Source organism: Callospermophilus lateralis, unplaced genomic scaffold (genome assembly GCF_048772815.1).
Source record: "Callospermophilus lateralis isolate mCalLat2 unplaced genomic scaffold, mCalLat2.hap1 Scaffold_884, whole genome shotgun sequence".
NCBI lineage: Eukaryota > Metazoa > Chordata > Mammalia > Rodentia > Sciuridae > Callospermophilus > Callospermophilus lateralis.
This window is the reverse complement of record NW_027516953.1, coordinates 570363-575833: the sequence shown is the minus strand read 5'-3', so window position 1 is coordinate 575833 and position 5471 is coordinate 570363.

Here is a 5471-nt window from a genome sequence, read left to right as displayed (position 1 = left end):
TAAATTCAAGGTAAACCTCAGCAACTCAGTGAGAGCTGATCTCAAAATAAAAAGTAAAAAGGTCTCCAGATGGCTATCAGGGTTAAAGTCCCCCTGGGTTCAACCCCCATCATAAATAAAAGAAAAAGAAAGACAAAAGATTTTAAGTACTGGTCAGGATGTGGAGAAACTAGAATTCTTGTACTATGTTTGGGGGAATGTAAATTAGTACAGTCATTATGGAAATTAATATGGGAAGTTTCTTTAAAACTTAAAAATAGAGCTCAGTTGGGAGAGTGCTTGCCTTGCATGGACATGGCCCTGGGTTCAATCCCCAGCACCAAAAAAAAAACAAAAACAAAAAACAAAAAACTACCCTATGGTCCAGCCAATCGGTGCATGAATGGATACAGAAAATGTGGTTTAGAAATATAAGGGGATACTCTTTAGTCTTTAAAAAAAATATAAGGAAATTCTGTCATTTATGACAAATGAATGAGGCCAAAGGACGTTTTATTGGGGGAAATAGCCACGCACAGGGCACCAATCACATGATCTCACCTACATGTGGAATCTATAAAAGTTGAACTCATAGAAACAGAGAGCAGAATGGTGACTGCCAGGGGCCCAGGAGTGGCTGGGCTGTGGAGGGGGAAGATGCTGGTCCCAGGAGAACAAATTACACTTAGATGAGAGGGATGAGTTTAAGGGATCTATTGTGCAATATAATGACTACAGTTAATAATAACATACAACATAATGAGTACTGTTGATAATGTTATCTACACTAAAAATGACTCAAAGAGTAGATTTTAAGGATCCTCACCACAAATAAGAATATGAAGTAATGTATATGTTAAAAAGCTTGACTCAGACGTTCTTCAATGTAACATTTTTCAAATTATGTTATATGCCATAAATATGTACAAATTATTATTATTATTGTTATTATCATCATCATCAGGGATTGAACCTAGGATTGTTTAACCATTGAGTCACATCCCCAGCTCATTTTATTTTTGAGAGAGAATTAGATCATAAATCCCACCATGGAAGTGAGTAAACTGGGAAGATATTTAATTGGTAGATTTCTACCTCCTTCCCCAAACTGGAGCTCTGTTACAACAAAAAGGAAGAAGTGGAGCTAGGATGAGCAATGAGCACTGTTGACTCCAATTAGCACTGGGCCTGAAAGGGGGATGACCATCACCAAAATTCTCCCCATGCCATCTTCACATAATTTATGGCCTCTGTATTAGCCTGCTTTCTGTTGCTCTAACAAAATACCGAGAACAGATAATTTATAAGGAGGTAAGTTTTATTTAACTCAGTATCCAAGATTTGGCAGCTCCTGCAAGTGATCTCTGGTGAGGGTGTTCACCAGATTGTGTGTCAGAAAACAGGGAGGGACCAATCTGGCTCTTTTGATAACAACTCCCTCTTACAGGAGCAAATGGGGGCCCATGAGAAGTCCATTACTCCCTTGAGAGGGCATCTTGCAGAGTGACTGAGTTACCTCCCACTAGGCCCACCTCTTTCAGGTTCTACCACCTCATCACTGAGCACCAACCCTCCAGCCTTTGAACCTTTGGGACAAACCACATCATATCATCACAAGCTCCAACAAAGCTACCATCATAAGAGCAGGATGTCCCAGTCTACAACATGTGCGTATGTGGGGGTTGGGGAAGGTTGATCTCACAAGTCACTGGAAGCAGCCAGAGCCCCCATTCCAGAACCTCTGTGATGTCACTTCTGTTGTCATGGCAGTCTGGGTGCCAACCCAGAAGAGTTCGTTGGTGGCTTCAGTCTGTGAGACTTGGTGGTCTAGCCATGGCCTCTTCACAGAGTATCACGCCCCCAAATGAACCTCCGATGGAATCCTCATGGCTGAAACCAAGCCTGTTTCCAGCTTTTAATGCAATGCTTCTTATTACAATAAGTGGCATCTTCTTCGCCTTTCCGTGAGTCTCCCATGGAAGGTGTCAGTGTCTTAGACACAGAAGAGAAAATAGACAAGGACAGTACAGAGGCAGGGAGGGAAGTGGAGAGAGAGGGTCAGCAGGGGAAGGAGGATATAGAGTTAGAGGGAACCCAATGTGAAAGCACAGAGGTCTGGAGTGCCTGACGCATTTAGGGAACTATGAGAGACTGGTAATGCTGGTGACATTTTGTGGAGTCTCCATGGTCTGTCTCTAACCTGGATATTTAGATCAGTCCTTAAGGCGAGTGAGTCCTACCTCAGGTGAACTAGGCCTTGTGGGGAGCTCTGGGTTTCCCCAGACTAGGACTGAGTCTGGCTCTGGTTTCAGGTGCCGGTGGTTGGCTCAGAATGGGCAGTGGGAATTTGCCGTGGTTTCGGGCCTATTCTTTATACTGTCCTTCTGCAGCCTCATTTTCCTCAACGGGTCAGACCCAGGCATTTTGCACAAAGGTAAGGCCTCAGACCCCTGGAGAAGGAGGTGGTATCCCAAGGGCTGATGCCTATAGGGGTGATTTCAAACATGCTAACCCCCCTCAACCCCACCCCCCGCCCCCGTGGCCTCAGGAGCCCTTCCCTCCATGTCATCATTACTTGGGCCCTGGCACTTCATTTCCCAAGCCACTGAAGTGCGAAAAAACAGAATCCTGGATGTGTTCCAGCTGCTTTCGAAGCAAGGACTGGGCAGGCTGGCAAGAGAGGCCAGCAGGCCCTTCCAAACCACGCAGTTCACTCCTCCTCCTTCCCATTTTACACACGACTTCAAGCACTGATCACTATTCCAAAAGGGGAGAACTCTGTATAGAGCTCCTGTGGCTGGACAGCCCTTTCTCTCTGACTGCCGCCCATCTGAGTGGTCAGCTTGCTCAACAGGGACCGGGATTCCCCTGCCCTCCTCCTCCCCACCCTTCTTGTTGCCCAATGATGCTATGGGGCGGCCCCAAGCAGTAGAGTGGTGGAAGGGCCTCCTGCCACTGCCCAAATCTCTTCCCCTGCCAGGCTCCTTAGAAGAGGACCCCAACATTCAATACATAGCACGAGTGAACAACACGGCCTTTCGCCTGCAGTGGTGCTCGAAGTGTTCTTTCCATCGTCCACCCCAGACCCACCACTGTCCCTTTTATTGCTGTGTAGAAGCGTATGGATGCCCTATAGATTGTTTATACATTCATCAAACGAAGGATTTTTTACATTATGTCTAGTTTTTGCCAGTATTTTTGTTTGTTTTGTTTTGTTTGTTTCATACTAGAAATTGAACTGGGGGGTGTTTAATCACTGAGGCACATTCCTAGCACCCCTCAAATTATGTTTAAATATTTTTTTTTTCAATTTTGAGACAGGGTCTCACTAAGTTGCTTAGTGCATCACTAAGTTGCTGAGGCTGACTTTGAACTTGCCATCCTCCTGCTTCAGGCTCCCAAGCCTCTGGGATTATAAGTGTGGGCCACTATGCCTAGCTAGTTTGGGGTAGTTATAAATAAAGCTGCCCCAAACATTGATGCACAGGCATGTGAACATAAGTTTTCATTTTTGTTGAATAAATTCTTAAGGGTGGCATTGCTGAGTCATAAGGTAAACACGTGTGGAACTTTGTAGGAAATTGCCAAATTTGTCTTAAAAAACAACTGTAAGGTTTCTAAATTCTACCAGCAATGTTGGGAATTCCAGTTGCTTCACATCCTCACCAACATTTCACACTTTTTTTTTCAAATATATTTTAGGTATCAGTTGACCTTTTATTTATTTATATGCAGTGCTAAGAATCGAATTCAGCGCCTCACACACACTAGGCAAGCATTGTACCACTGAGCCACAACCCCAGCCCCTCACACTGTCCTTTGTTATTTTGTTTTGTCTTTTAATCAAACCTGTCTTATTAAATGAGTCGTAGTATTTCATTAAGGTTCCAGGTTGTGTTTTCCTAATGAGTAATGATGTTGAGCCAATTTTCATGTCTGTTTGGCCTTCATTAGGTCTTTGGTAAAATGTTTACTCCTGGCAGGGCACAGTGGCGCACACCTGTAATCCCAGCAGCTTGGGAGGCTGAGACAGGAGGATTCCGAGTTCAAAGCCAGCCTCAGCAAAGCGAGGCACTAAGCAACTCTGTGAGAACCTGTCTCTAATAAAATACACACAAAAAAATGGACTGGGGATGTGGCTCAGTGGTTGAGTGTCCCTATATTCAATCCGTGGTACCCACTCCCCCCAAAACCGTTTACTCCAATCTTTTGCCCATTTGAAAAAACGGTTGTTTTCTTATTGAGTTTTAAGAGTTTTCTACATCAGATTCAGATCTAGGTTTTGCACATCTCTTCTTGCAATCTGTGACTTGTCATTCCATTTTCTTCATAGCATCTTCCCAAGAGCAGGAGTCCTTAGTGTTGTTTTTCTAGGACTAGGGGTTGAATCAGGGGTGCTCAACCACTGAGTTCTCCCTCAGCATTTTGTGGCTGTTGTACATTCTACATAGAAAATTGTCATCTGTGAAGAACAGTTTCATTACCTTCTTTCCAATCTGTGTATCTTTATTGCTTTTTCTTTTTAGTGTTGAATAGGAATGATAGGGGTGGGCATCTCTGCCCTGGGATTCCTTTAGTATGGCAATCTCTTGACTAAAGGCTCTTTCAGTAAGACTGGTGGGCAGCATCAGTGGGGGAGGGGACGCTGCAGACCCCGAGACAGTGAACAGACAGAGGAGCCTACCTGCTCATCACCTCCCATCCTTTTAGTCGGCAGCCCACCACTGCCATGTCTGGTCCTCCTCCCACCTGAGACTCTGTGCTTGGCCCTTATTCATCAGCCCTGTGGTCTGCCTTTACTTTGAGCTTGACCTTTACTGCTTTGTGTACTGAAGGCCTTCAGCCCAGATTTTCCTGGGCCATGTGATTTTTGACTAGGAAACTATGATGGGGCCTCCCCACTGCCCCTGTCCTCCCAGATAGTGAAATTCAGTTAGGGCATAATTTTAGAAAAAAAAATGAGAGGTGGGGAAATGAAGTGGGAGTGGGGTGGTGACATTGTCTTTGGAGCAATTGAGCAGCACAAGGAAGAGTTTAAAAGGTATCTGAAAGGGGCTGTGGTTGTAGCTCAGTGGCAGAGAACTTGCCTAGCATGTGTGAGGCACTGAGTTTGATCCTCAGCACCCCATACAAATTAAAAAAAAAAATAATAAGGTCTATCAACATCTAAAAAATATTTTTTTTAAAAAGGGGGGTGTGTGGAAGGATGAGGTAAGAGGACAGGTGTGGCCAATGGAGACAGAACAAGGATCTTGCACAGGGAGGCACAGGATGATGAGGAGCCCTGAGAAGGCAGGAGAAAGGAGTGCAGTGTCAGCACTGTCTGCGGAGAGCTGCTCACAAGTGGGTCAAGGGAGGTCACTCTTCCTAGGAGCATAGGAAGGCAGGAGGCCCTGGGTCACTCTTGGGCTCCCCTGCCCTTAGAATCTTGCTCCAGGCCTGGGCTGAGCCCTGGCTAAGCTGACTGACTTAGGAGGAGTCACTGGGAGATG